Source organism: Tribolium castaneum, unplaced genomic scaffold (genome assembly GCF_031307605.1).
Source record: "Tribolium castaneum strain GA2 unplaced genomic scaffold, icTriCast1.1 ptg000053c, whole genome shotgun sequence".
NCBI lineage: Eukaryota > Metazoa > Arthropoda > Insecta > Coleoptera > Tenebrionidae > Tribolium > Tribolium castaneum.
Window position 1 is genome coordinate 36,175 of NW_026986651.1, and position 13,432 is coordinate 49,606.

The window sequence follows — 13,432 nt, forward strand, 5'->3', positions numbered from 1 at the left end:
CCCCCCACCAGTCTCACCTCATCCCTTACCTTTTCGTCTGGGGGAAAGAATTCATTCAACAAAGCACTTGCCGTATCCTCCCACCCAACCGTCATTTCCCCATTATCTTTCCTAACAGCTCCCATACAGATTCTACCCTTCCTACCCCTAATAATTTTATAAACCCCACCCCATGGGTCCACATTTCCTACCCTGTCCACAAACCTTCTCCAGTCCTCCTCTTTGGCCTTCCTTATCTCGTTTTTGTATTCATTCCATTCCTCAATGTACCGTGCCCTGGCCGCGTCCTGCCCCTCTGCATTATGCCTCCGAAGGCGCTGATAAACCCTCCTCGAACGTCTGCATCTAGCCCGAAGATCCCCCAGCCTCTCGTTCCACCACCGTACCCGTCTATTTGAGTGTCCCCGATTCACTTTAAAGGACCTGTCACCTGCGCGCCGCACCATTTTAGTCATTAGCTCAACCATACCCTCAGCATCAAGAAGGGCAAACTCTCTCTCTACGCAAAACACCTCATCGAGAAAACATGCGTCAAATTTCGGCCAGTCGCCCTCGCATACCACCCATCCTCCAGGAGGAGGCCCACAATCCCGATCAATATGGTATCCCAACTCCAATTCGATTAAGTTATGGTCGCTACAACTAACCTCATCTCTCACACACCATTTGCGTACCAGTCCCAAAAACCCATCGGTACACAGCGTGACGTCAATATCACTCTGTCCCCCTGGACCGGAGTAAGTGTATTCATCACTGGGAGAATTTAGGACAGCAATCCCCTCCCTCAAAATAACCTCCTCCAGTACCCTTCCACGAACAACCCTTTCATCCTCCCTCCATCCTTCCCATTTGCTGTGCCACAGGGGGGACACCGCATTGGCATCAAGCCCTACCAGCATCTTTAGTCTACCGAATTTACGCCAAAGCTCCTCTAGGTACGCAGCCTTGTCCTCCATTCCCTCACCATACACACAATAAAGCGAACATACCACACATTCACCAAAGTCACCTTTCAACCAAGCACATACAGCCCACTCCCTTCTAAATTCTCCAACCTCCATCACTTCTATACTTTCATCATTCACTACGATCGCCGCTTTCTTACTGGATATCACTCTGAAATGAAGTGGCATCCCCCTTACATTCTGCTTCCATTCATACGGTTCCTGTATCAGGCACACACTCACTTTCTCCTCTACCATATACACGCTCAGATCATTCATTGCCCTTTCACCCCTACCACAATTAACCTGACACCATCTAACCATTAAGGACGTCATTTACCCGCTGTTTCTCTTTAGCCAATCTGAGCCTCTCCGAAAACTCAGGACATCCAGCCGACAGCACCGAGTGTCCATATTCCCTACCTGCCCGCTTGCAGTTGCGGCAAACTTCCAAGGTTTTTTTGCATTCCCTAATCTGATGTCCTTCTTCACAGCACCTTCTACACACCACATTCTTAGCCTTACAGTTCTGTAAGCTATGGCCATATTCATAACATTTATGACATCTTAGAACACTATACCACTCCTTTATTTTTAAGCTTGTCCACCCTATATATACCCTTCCCTGTTGGAGCAGTAACTTGCACACACGTGGTGACGCACCAATCATAATATTTTCCTTTCCATTTTCTAACCCTTTTTTGCCTTTTTCACCCTTTTCACTGTTTCTCTTACTCACCACTCTAAACTCCTTTATAAATTCCTCCTCTCCCATCAACGCGGCCACGTTCTTTTTGTACACTTCTTTAGCGAATTCTTCATTATCGATTTTCTCTGGGACATCGTAGACCAACAATGTTGGGTCTCTTCTCCTCGCTTCTTCAATCGTCCAGCCCTGCTCCTGTTTATTAATCTGGTCCTTTATCTTATTCAAGTCTTTTTCATTGGTGGTCTGAATAACCAACCCTCCTGCTCTTGATTGCTTTACCGCCTGAATTTTGGCGTCCGTTTCAACCTTCATCAATTTTTCCTTTATTTTTGAGGCGTTCTCATCCTTTCCTTTCACTACTATAGCATAACTTTTCACCACGTTGTTACTTACGGGCACCACCAGTCCTCCCTCCTTTTGATTCTTTATTTCCTCTCCTGTAGTGGAATACTTCTTCATTTCTTTAATCCTCCCCTCTAAGAAACTGTTATCTCTAATCAGACGCATTGTCACCAGTTCCAGGTCCTCGAACCTATTTAGAATCTGCTCAATCGCGCCCTTGTTACACTTGTTTGCCTCATTAAAAAGGATCTTCAGAAGGTCGTCCTTAATCGCTTTGACATGCTCCACCTCGTCAAATTCCTCATTACTGTCATCGTCGAGCCTTGACCTTTTACTGGACACGCTACTTCTTCTAGTCCCCATTATGATTCCAAAAAAATTTTGACCCCGTTCAACAAAATTATTCTAAGTCCCGAGTGGGACTTAGAGAATAAGCGAAACGAGAAACCTTTTGAAATTTTCTAAGTCCAAGAATTTTTCTAAGTCCCAAGAGTAAAATTCAACCAAGATCACTAAAACTATTCTAAGTCCCGAGTGGGACTTGGAGAATAAAGGAACGAGAAACCTGCAATTTTTCTAAGTCCAAGAATTTTTCTAAGTCCCAAGAGTAAAACTCAACCAAGATCACTAAAACTATTCTAAGTCCCGAGTGGGACTTAGAAAATAAACGAAACGAGAAACCTGCAATTTTTCTAAGTCCAAGAATTTTTAAATAAACGAAACGAGAAACCTGCAATTTTTCTAAGTCCAAGAATTTTTCTAAGTCCCAAGAGTAAAATTGAACCAAAGAAAATAACCAAAAAAAAAATTTTTTTAAACAATAACAGATTTTTCCGAATGGACACTAAACAAACCCTCAGGACCGATTCCCGATGTCCTGAGACGATTTTTTCGAATCACCTGAAATCCACCTGAAAAAATTTTTCTAAGTCCCGAAAAACGCAAAATTTTTCTAAGTCCAGAAAATTTCACCAGCACAACCGACCACGACACAGAGCCCCGAGAAAGGTGCCCCCTTGCTGCGGAGCAACGAAAAACGTGCTAAAACCGATTTTTTAGGTTATGTTTTTCACCTACGCGCGAGAAACACATCCGTACCCGGCAATTGCACGAAGCCGACTAGTGGGTAGGGACAGCGGGAATCTCGTTAATCCATTCATGCGCGTCACTAATTAGATGACGAGGCATTTGGCTACCATAAGAGAGTCATAGTTACTCCCGCCGTTTACCCGCGCTTGCTTGAATTTCTTCACGTTGACATTCAGAGCACTGGGCAGAAATCACATTGCGTCAACACCCGCAGGGGCCATCGCAATGCTTTGTTTTAATTAGACAGTCGGATTCCCCCGGTCCGTGCCAGTTCTGAGCTGACCGTTGAATGGCGGCCGAAGAGGACTTCCGGACGCCCTGACGGGCGCACCCGGAGCCTCGCAGCAAGACGGTTCCGCGGGAGGCCAAAAGGCACGGGACCGAACTCGGATTCGACATTGACCGCCGAAACGGAACAACGCTTCACCTCGCACAGGCCCGGCACGTCAGCCGCGACCCGCTTCCTCGCCAAGCCCGACACGCCCCGATCCTCAGAGCCAATCCTTATCCCGAAGTTACGGATCCAATTTGCCGACTTCCCTTACCTACATTATTCTATCGACTAGAGGCTCTTCACCTTGGAGACCTGCTGCGGATATGGGTACGAACCGGCGCGACGCCTCGACGTGGCCCTCTCCCGGATTTTCAAGGTCCGAGGGGAAGATCCGGACACCGCCGCAACTGCGGTGCTCTTCGCGTTCCAAACCATATCTCCCTGCTAGAGGATTCCATGGAACTCGAACGCTCATGCAGAAAAGAAAACTCTTCCCGGATCTCCCGACGGCGTCTCCGGGTCCTTTTGGGTTGCCCCGACGAACTCTCTTGCGAGGGCCCGAATTATTAACGGTTCCGCTGCCGGGTTCCGGAATAGGAACCGGATTCCCTTTCGCCCAATGGGTGTGTGCTCGCTTCGTACGTTTACGTTCGAATTAAAAACGAACCAACGACATATCTACACCACATCAACATCGGCTTTCGCCTAGGGCTTAGGATCGACTGACTCGTGTGCAACGGCTGTTCACACGAAACCCTTCTCCACGTCAGTCCTCCAGGGCCTCGCTGGAGTATTTGCTACTACCACCAAGATCTGCACCGACGGCGGCTCCAGACGGCCTCACGGCCAGTCCTTCTGCGCTCACCGCCGCGACCCTCCTACTCGTCAGGGCTTCATGGCCGGTTAATTAAATAACCGACCGCACATGCCGCTGACGGCCGAGTATAAGCACGACGCTTCAGCGCCATCCATTTTCAGGGCTAGTAACTTCGGCAGGTGAGTTGTTACACACTCCTTGGCGGATTCCGACTTCCATGGCCACCGTCCTGATGTCTTAAGTTACCAACGCCTTTCATGGTATCCCATAAGCGTCGATTTAGGCGCTTTAACTCGGCGTTTGGTTCATCCCACAGCGCCAGTTCTGCTTACCAAAAATGGCCCACTTGGCACTCTGATTCGAGTCTCGCGGCTTCATATAAAGTTCGAGCAAGCCGGAGATCTCACCCATTTAAAGTTTGAGAATAGGTTGAGGCCGTTTCGACCCCAATGCCTCTAATCATTCGCTTTACCGGATGAAACTCGTAAGCGACGAGCGCCAGCTATCCTGAGGGAAACTTCGGAGGGAACCAGCTACTAGATGGTTCGATTAGTCTTTCGCCCCTATACCCAGTTCCGACGATCGATTTGCACGTCAGAATCGCTACGGACCTCCATCAGGGTTTCCCCTGACTTCGTCCTGACCAGGCATAGTTCACCATCTTTCGGGTCCCAGCGTGTACGCTCTTGGTGCGCCTCTTCTCGCAATGAGAATGAGACGCCCCGGGAGTGCGGGGCGACAGCCGTAACGGCCGCCCATCTTCCCTTAGTCCGTGCAAGACGAACTTTCACTTTCATTGCGCCTTTAGGTTTAGTCATGTCCCAATGACTCGCGCACATGCTAGACTCCTTGGTCCGTGTTTCAAGACGGGTCCTGAAAGTACCCAAAGCTATAGCGTCGCAGATCGGCGTTTCAACCGAGTCTGTCCGAGAACTCATTGGCGAACAGCCATTCGTAGACAGAACCGACACCAGGTGCGATTACCGTCATAAACGAACGCGCTTGCCAATGGTCGGACGCTAACTGTGTAGCGGCCCGGCGCCATATGCATACCTTCGAGCGAGTCGACCGGGAAACACCGCGGGTTCGTCCGAAACGGCGAACCGTTCGAACGGGCTCCACCGCGGGCCTTAGATCGACACCCAAAGGATCGCGACGTCCTACTGGGGGAGAAGTGCACGCGTTCGACTTCGGTTCGCATAAACAAAAGGCGCGAACGACGCGTACGCCGTTCGTCGCATGATCATTTAGCGCCGCTATCGAGTCACGCTGAATCTCCCCTTTCGACCTTTCGGGTTTCTCAGGTTTACCCCTGAACGGTTTCACGTACTATTGAACTCTCTCTTCAAAGTTCTTTTCAACTTTCCCTCACGGTACTTGTTCGCTATCGGTCTCGTGGTCATATTTAGCCTTAGATGGAGTTTACCACCCACTTAGGGCTGCACTCTCAAGCAACCCGACTCTGAGGAGAGATCCTCCCGTTATCGGCAACGGTCACTACGGGCCTGGCACCCTCTATGGGCTGTGGCCCCGTTCAAGATGGACTTGGACGCGTCGCACAATCTCGGGATGACGGATCCTCCCTAACACCACATTTCCCGGCGTCCGGTTTCGGCCGCGGGATTCAGTGCTGGGCTTTTTCCTGTTCGCTCGCCGCTACTAAGGAAATCCTAGTTAGTTTCTTTTCCTCCGCTTAATAATATGCTTAAATTCAGCGGGTAGTCTCACCTGCTCTGAGGTCGCAAATATAAATTTGCCTTTATTTTGTCAGACGATAATTACACGTATTCCGTTTATATGGCTGCCTCCAAACAATTTCAAACATCGATCTGACGTCGTTGCGAGAATGTTGTTGTTGTTAATTATAGTGCATAAAATATGCATATAAACAACTTTAACGTCTCGGACACGACGATCGCTTCGTTCGAAATTTAAGCGTTGTGGCTGCTTTTTAATATCGGACGTGCTACGTCTAAACCAACTTGTACCAACAAACTAATAAGAATGTCAGCCGCTATTGCGTTTTAGGATGCCGCGTTATTATTTATATTGTTTTTATTGTTGTCTACGTTGCATAATATTTTATTATGACAACCGACAATCAATTAACAATTATAGTAACGCGTCATATTTGCACCCAACACGCTCCGACGTAATTGTCTACACAACATTGTGCGCTGTGTTTAAGACAAAAACCGAGCAGTCTTTGAAATTGACACGACCCTCAGCCAGGAGTGGTCCGGGAACAGTATATCCGAGGACCGCAATGTGCGTTCGAAATGTCGATGTTCATGTGTCCTGCAGTTCACAAGTTGACGCGCAATTAGCTGCGTTCTTCATCGACCCACGAGCCAAGTGATCCACCGTTCAGGGTAATCTTTTCAAACAAATTTAAAATATTATTACATAACGCACCGTTCCACATCGAAATCGTTTCATCATCACACAACAACAAAAATAACTACTTAAGGTTATTACAATTGTGATGTATATGTGAGAAACGGACCAATCGAAAGAAACGTTCGGCGTTATATTTTATAATATTTTATTTAATTAAAGTGGCATTTGTTTCTACTTATCGAAAAGAGTATGCAGTTATAGTTTAAGTTTACATAAAGAATAACCCGATGATATTAACGTTTTATAAATACGTATATATATCTATTAGGTTTTTTTTCTCTATCAACTTTGTCTATAAAACTCTGCTCCTTTTGCGATAAGCATTATGTATATTTATTAAATAGAAAATATGTCGAAAAACCAGACGTTTTCTTCAAACAAACGCCACAGCTACAAACTTAATCACAACAATATTTACCAAACAATACAATTGTAGGGTGTTTTGTGTGATACGTCGTTTGGTGGGCATTCTAAGAACGTCCGTCGACATAAAAACGAATCAAAAGAAAAGCACAGGCAGTGCAAAACGTTCCTTCGTCAGTCGGGCGTATATCATTTAAAACCCACAGAATCTAAAAAAGTTAATAAACTTTTTTATTTAGATTCCTACGGTTCGTCGCGTCGTTAAAGTAAATTATTACTTCGACGCATGCGGAACCCAGGTACCCGAAAACCGTAAGCCTAAGCGTTTTTTTCCAAACATCACTCACTATCGATAAAGTAAATTGATTTTATGTATTTATAAATGTGCGTTTGTATGTATAGTAGTATAGTAGTAGTATATTTTGTTATTGGTTGTTTCGAGCTTTTTATTGTTATAAAACGTTTTTGTAGTCTTGTACATAAAGTACAGACGAATAGACAGCCCCTTTTATTTATTAATAAACTCCAACCATTTACAAATTAAATTACAACTACAACATCTCTTTTACACATTAATTATACACCATCTTTATTTTCTTTTTTCCGAAGCGAATACGATGAAGAAAATACGCAAAGACTGGCTTACAAAACCGTAAGCCTAAGCGTTTATTTTTCAAACATCACTCACCATCGGTTAAGTAAAATGATGGTATGTATAAATGTGTATTTGTATGTACAGTAGCGTATTAATTTTGTTGTTGGTTGTTTCGAGTTTATTTATTATTATGGTTTGTATGTATAAAGTTTTAGTCTTGTACATAAAGTACAGACGAATAGACAGCCCCTTTTATTTATTAATAAACTCCAACCATTTACAAATTAAATTACAACTACAACATCTCTTTTACACATTAATTATACACCATCTTTATTTTCTTTTTTCCGAAGCGAATACGATGAAGAAAATACGCAAAGACTGGCTTACAAAACCGTAAGCCTAAGCGTTTATTTTTCAAACATCACTCACCATCGGTTAAGTAAAATGATGGTATGTATAAATGTGTATTTGTATGTACAGTAGCGTATTAATTTTGTTGTTGGTTGTTTCGAGTTTATTTATTATTATGGTTTGTATGTATAAAGTTTTAGTCGTGTACATAAAGTACGATCGTATTGGCAGACACCATTATTATTCATTCATTCATTCTTGTTTGTTATTATAAATAACTCCAACCATATACAAATACTACAACAACAACAACAACATCTCTTGCACATTAATTATACACCACCACTGTGTATTAGTACTTTTTTTCGAAGCGAATACGATGATGGAAATACGCTAAGACCGGCACTGCGAAAGCAATAATAAAACGTTAGCACATAACCATCTTTCGACAATATTGATTCGTGTTAATGTTCGAAAAAATTCTTTGAAAACGTCGTTTACGGCACGTTTACAATCGATTTATAAAATAAATCGAAAAACGTAACAACAGATCCGCTTAATGCAAGACGACCCGTTGTTGCTTTTCCGTTCGACGCATAATAAAGAATTTTGTATGAGAATTGATCATCATACGAATAGTGTATGTATGTGTGTTTTTTGTTGATCAGCACAGACAAAATGTGTGTGTATGTGTGACAACTAAACAACAACATTTACACGTTAATGATCCTTCCGCAGGTTCACCTACGGAAACCTTGTTACGACTTTTACTTCCTCTAAATGATCAAGTTTGGTCATCTTCCCAGCAACATCGGCAACGTCGAAACGCCACCGCGCACCGGTCCGAAGACCTCACTAAATCATTCAATCGGTAGTAGCGACGGGCGGTGTGTACAAAGGGCAGGGACGTAATCAACGCGAGCTTATGACTCGCGCTTACTGGGAATTCCTCGTTCATGGGGAACAATTGCAAGCCCCAATCCCTAGCACGAAGGAGGTTCAGCGGGTTACCCGGACCGCTCGGTCAGGGAGGACACGCTGATTCCTTCAGTGTAGCGCGCGTGCGGCCCAGAACATCTAAGGGCATCACAGACCTGTTATTGCTCAATCTCGTGCGGCTAGAAGCCGCCTGTCCCTCTAAGAAGAATTGTTTGTACGCCGACAGTAAAAACCGCACATAGAGACCGGGCGAACCCGGCTCCAGCCGGCATTTGGGATGTCGAAATACGCCTATTTAGCAGGCTAGAGTCTCGTTCGTTATCGGAATTAACCAGACAAATCGCTCCACCAACTAAGAACGGCCATGCACCACCACCCACCGAATCAAGAAAGAGCTCTCAATCTGTCAATCCTTCCGGTGTCCGGGCCTGGTGAGGTTTCCCGTGTTGAGTCAAATTAAGCCGCAGGCTCCACTCCTGGTGGTGCCCTTCCGTCAATTCCTTTAAGTTTCAGCTTTGCAACCATACTTCCCCCGGAACCCAAAAGCTTTGGTTTCCCGGAAGCTGCCCGCCGAGTCATCGGAGGAACGTCGGCGGATCGCTAGCTGGCATCGTTTATGGTTAGAACTAGGGCGGTATCTGATCGCCTTCGAACCTCTAACTTTCGTTCTTGATCAATGAAAGCGTTTTTGGCAAATGCTTTCGCTTCTGTCCGTCTTGCGACGATCCAAGAATTTCACCTCTAACGTCGCAATACGAATGCCCCCATCCGTTCCTATTAATCATTACCTCGGGGTTCCGAAAACCAACAAAATAGAACCGAGGTCCTATTCCATTATTCCATGCACACAGTATTCAGGCGAAGTTTTAGCCTGCTTTAAGCACTCTAATTTGTTCAAAGTAAACGTGCCGGCCCACCTCGACACTCAATGAAGAGCACCGCGGCGGGATTGAGTTGGGCCGCCCTCTCGAGCTAAGCCCACCGGCAGGACGTCCCGCGAAACGCCAGTTAACACCGCGAACGATGAACCGGCGGCGCGGGACACAAATTCGACTACGAGCTTTTTAACCGCAACAACTTTAATATACGCTATTGGAGCTGGAATTACCGCGGCTGCTGGCACCAGACTTGCCCTCCAATTGATCCTCGTTAAAGGGTTTAGAGTGTACTCATTCCGATTACGGGGCCTCGGATGAGTCCCGTATCGTTATTTTTCGTCACTACCTCCCCGTGCCGGGAGTGGGTAATTTGCGCGCCTGCTGCCTTCCTTGGATGTGGTAGCCGTTTCTCAGGCTCCCTCTCCGGAATCGAACCCTGATTCCCCGTTACCCGTTACAACCATGGTAGGCGCAGAACCTACCATCGACAGTTGATAAGGCAGACATTTGAAAGATGCGTCGCCGGTGCGAGACCGTGCGATCAGCGTAAAGTTATTCAGATTCACCAAGTTGTACGATGACGGCGAAACCGCCACCGATTGGTTTTGATCTAATAAAAGCGCTCCTTCCGTCTCCGGTCGGAGCTCTGTTTGCATGTATTAGCTCTAGAATTACCACAGTTATCCAAGTAAATGTGGGTACGATCTAAGGAACCATAACTGATTTAATGAGCCTTTCGCGGTTTCACCTTAATTTGGCTTGTACTGAGACATGCATGGCTTAATCTTTGAGACAAGCATATGACTACTGGCAGGATCAACCAGGGAACTGTGTTTTTGTGTTTTTTGAGACAGACGAGAGAATAAAATACTCATCATCATCGTTTATAAAGATGAAGAATATGCGCGTTTGTGCGAAACAATCTAACATATAAGAAAGTAACGCCACGCTGTTTCTTCTTTTCTTCGTACGATATAGAGATAAATGTATCGTCATCATCGTCGTCGTAGTCGTTAAACACCACAACACATATATCGGTCAATAAAGGCATAATAATAATATTTATAATATTATTTTTTACCTTTGCCGATTTAAAAGTTCAAACATTCTCTTCACTCTTCGCAAGATTGAATGCGACGTGAATTTATGAAATTCTTTCGAATCCATAAACGTTACGAATATTATATAAATATTCTCGCTCGGATATTAGAGAGTTGACGCATTTATTATTTTTGTTTGTTTAAATCACAAACATTTGTTAGTTCAACAAAGTTTGATTGCATAAGGACCGCCAACGTAAGAGAATACGTTTTGCCGCATCCGCAATCTCGCTGTGGGGAACTGGGCGAGCCACAAAATCACAAAATAAAGCAATCTCGCAAGCAAAGCCCTATTCGAATTCGATAGCGGAAATGTGCAATAAACGTCGATAAATTGGAAGCAAATGCAGAACGTATACATAATCGGTCGTTTTGTCGTCGTCATTTATGATAAACTTCGACTAAACCGTTACACCGTTCATATCGCCTCACTCAACGCATCGACACACACCACTACCATATGTATACCAGCGCGACACCGATCGAGGCAGCCGCTCGGTATTGGATGTGCGCACCGCTCCACTGACATAGCTCCACAGGCGACGTCTACCGAAGCGCACAGCTCTATAACTATAAGGCATACACACAAAAGGGAGAAAATATTTTAAATATTGATAATATTAAAAAGTCATATTTTATATTTAAACCATTATAAAATTTAATTATAAAAACGTTTGTTTTAAAAAAAATAATTAATTAATAAAAACAAAATTATTTTAAGCGCCGTACTTCGTAAACGTCGTACTTCGTTCGTCGTATGTGCAAAGTCAAATGAATGCTGTAGTTAGTCGCAGTTGGAACGTCTGAATGTCGTACAACGTAACAATAATTTTGAGTGCCCTAATGTGTAGACGTCGTACTTCGCGAACGTCGCACTTCGTAAACGACGTACTTCGTGAACGTCGCACTTCGTAAACGACGTACCTCGTGAACGTCGCACTTCGTAAACGACGTACTTCGTAAACGTCGCACTTCGTAAACGACGTACTTCGTGAACGTCGTACTTCGTAAAGGTTATGCAATATTAATACACATTTGGTGTATTGCAAGTTGCATTTTAATAAATATTATGCATTTTTATGTTTTAATTTAATATCTAGGCCAAAATACTATGTTTATTTAATTGTTAAATGTGTACGTTTATTTATAGATACGTAATTTACATCAAAATTTGTTTTTTTTTTATTATATGCAAACTACAAATAAAACATTTAATATTTTTAAACGTCGTACTTCGTGTAAGTTATGCAATATTGATACAAATTTAGTGTATTGCGGGTCGCAATAATATTAATTTATATTTGAACGTAGTACTTCGTGAAGGTTATGCAACATCAGTACACATTAAGTGTATTGCAGGTTGCATTATTATTAATTTATGTTTTCTCACTTTTTACCTTCATATAAAAAAAAATTTAATATTTTTGGACGTCGTACTTCGTAACAGTTATGCAATATTGATGCACATCTGTTGTGCTGCGGGTTGCATTTTATAAATTTAATGTATTCTTATGATTTACTTTAATGTCTAGGCAAAAAAACATTTTTGATTAGTTGCTGAATGTTTACATTTATTTACAGATACGTAACTTGCAAAAAAATTTGCTGTTTTTTTATTATATACAACACAAATAAAATTCTTTAATATTCTTGAACGTCGTACTTCGTGTAGGTTATGCAATATTGATACAAATTTAGTGTATTGCGAGTCACAATAATATTAATTTATACTTGAACGTAGTACTTCGTAAAGGTTATGCAAGATCAGTACATATTAAGTGTATTGCAGGTTGCATTATTATTAATTTATGTTTTCTCACTTTTAACCTCAATATAAAAAAAAATTAATATTTTTGGACGTCGTACTTCGTGAAGGTTATGCAATATTAATGCACATCTAGTGTGCTGCGGGTTGCATTTTATAAATTTAATGTATTTTTATGTTTTACTTTAATATCTAGGCAAAAAAAACAATTTTGATTAGTTGCTAAATGTTTACATTTATTTACAGATACGTAATTTGCAAAAAAATTTGCTGTTTTTTCATTATATACAACACAAATAAAATTCTTTAGTATTCTTGAACGTCGTACTTCGTGTAGGTTATGCAATTTTAATACACAATTAGTGTATTGTGGGTTGCATTATTATTATTTATTGTTTACGTTTTACTTCATCACTTTGTGAACGTCGTACTTCGTTTGTACTATGAACGCTGCATTTCGTCGCAGTCGGCAGCACGTGCGAATAAACGTCGTACAAGAAAATCACGATTTTGAGTGCCGTACTTCGCAAACGTCGTACTTCGTCTATACTATGTACAAAGTCAAGTGAACGCTAAACCTCGTCGCAGTCGACAGCGCGTGCAAATAAACGTCGTACAAGAAAATCACGATTTTGAGTGCCGTACTTCGCTAACGTCGTACTTCGTCTGTACTATGTACAAAGTCAAATGAACGCTAAACTTCGTCGCAGTCGACAGCAAGTGCAAATAAACGTCGTACAAGAAAATCATGATTTTGAGTGTCGTACTTCGCAAACGTCGTACTTCGTTTGTACTATGTACAAAGTCAAATGAACGCTAAACTTCGTCGCAGTCGACAGCAAGTGCAAATAAACGTCGTACAA

The 13,432-nt window shown here is 43.2% G+C and overlaps 2 non-coding genes and 1 pseudogene across 2 annotated transcripts; all 3 read right to left on the bottom strand.

The window, feature by feature from the left end:
* Positions 1–2,722: 2,722 nt before the first annotated feature.
* Positions 2,723–5,917, bottom strand: LOC135267573 (large subunit ribosomal RNA; annotated as a pseudogene).
* Positions 5,918–6,393: 476 nt separating this feature from the next.
* On the bottom strand, positions 6,394–6,550 carry LOC135267575 (5.8S ribosomal RNA). The gene has a single exon (XR_010335983.1). It is a non-coding gene; the product is annotated as a 5.8S ribosomal RNA (ribosomal RNA).
* Positions 6,551–8,608: 2,058 nt separating this feature from the next.
* Positions 8,609–10,531, bottom strand: LOC135267570 (small subunit ribosomal RNA). Its single transcript, XR_010335979.1, has one exon. It is a non-coding gene; the product is annotated as a small subunit ribosomal RNA (ribosomal RNA).
* Between the last annotated feature and the right edge of the window lie 2,901 nt (positions 10,532–13,432).